Here is a 1475-nt window from a genome sequence, read left to right as displayed (position 1 = left end):
GGAAGAGAAATAAATAAATTAAATAATAAATTAAGCAAAACCTAATCAAATTTCAAGGAGAAATAGACAAGTCCACAATTATGGTCTGAGAACTTGCCGACCCTCTCTCAATAATTACAAAACAGAAAGACATATAATTAGTATGAATACAGATGACTTGAAAACACTATCAACCAACTTGACTTAGTATACATTCATAGAACACTCCACTCAACAACAGCAGAATATGCATTCAAGTGCACATGAACGTTTACCAAGAGAGACCATAATCTAGGCCATAAAACAAATAAGTTTCAGTGTACTTTTTGTTTTGTTTTGTTTTTGAGATGGAGTCTTGCTCTGTTGCCCAGGCTGGAGTGCAGTGGTGCCATCTCAGCTCACTGCAAACTTCACCTCCCAGGTTCAAGAGATTCTTCTGTCTCAGACTCCTGAGTAGCTGAGATTACAGGCACCTGACATCATGCCTGGCTAATTTTTGTATTTTTAGTAGAGACAGGACTTCATTATGTTGGCCAGGCTGGTCTCAAACTACTGATCTCAGGTGATTCGCCTGCCTTGGCCTCCCAAAGTGCTGGGATTATAGGGGTGAGCCACCATGCCTGACTTTCGGTATATTTTTAAAAATTCTAGTCTTTACAAAGTATATTCTCTGACCACAGTGAAATTAAATTAGAAATTAATAGTAGAAAGATAGCTAGGAAATCCAAAATATTTGGAAACCAAATAACACACCTCTGAATAATCTGTGATTGAAAGAGGAAGTCTGAAGGTAAATTTAAAAATATTTTTCACTAGGCCGGGCGCGGTGGCTCAAGCCTGTAATCCCTGCACTTTGGGAGGCCGAGGCGGCTGGATCATGAGGTCAAGAGATTGAGACCATCCTGGTCAACATGGTGAAACCCCGTCTCTACTAAAAATACAAAAAAAAAATTAGCTGGGCATGGTGGCGCGTGCCTGTAATCCCAGCTACTCGGGAGGCTGAGGCAGGAGAATTGCCTGAACCCAGGAGGTGGAGGTTGCGGTGAGCCGAGATCGCGCCATTGCACTCCAGCCTGGGTAACGTGAGTGAAACTCCGTCTCAAAAAAAAAAAAAAAAATATATATATATATATATATATATATATATATATATTTCCACTAAAAGAAAATGAAAACAAAGCAGTGTTTAGAAATTTATAATACTAAATGATTAAATGAAAAAGAAGAAAGTTCTCAAATCGAGGACCTCATCCTTCATTCTAAGAAACTAGAAAGAAGAACAACTGAAGAAAAGAAACTAGAAGAGAGATCAAAGAAAAAAAAAAAGCATGCCTATAATCCTAGCACTTTAGAAGGCCAATGTGGGCGGATCACTTGAAGTCAGGAGTTCAAGACCAACCTGAGCAATGTGGTGAAACCCTGTATTTACTAAAAATACAAAAATTAGTCAAAAATGTCTTGATCCCAGGAAGTGGACGTTACCGTGAGCCAAGATC

Source organism: Sapajus apella, unplaced genomic scaffold (assembly GCF_009761245.1).
Source record: "Sapajus apella isolate SASKATOON/1434 unplaced genomic scaffold, GSC_monkey_1.0 scaffold31, whole genome shotgun sequence".
NCBI classification, from domain to species: domain Eukaryota; kingdom Metazoa; phylum Chordata; class Mammalia; order Primates; family Cebidae; genus Sapajus; species Sapajus apella.
This window is presented reverse-complemented; position numbering follows the sequence as displayed.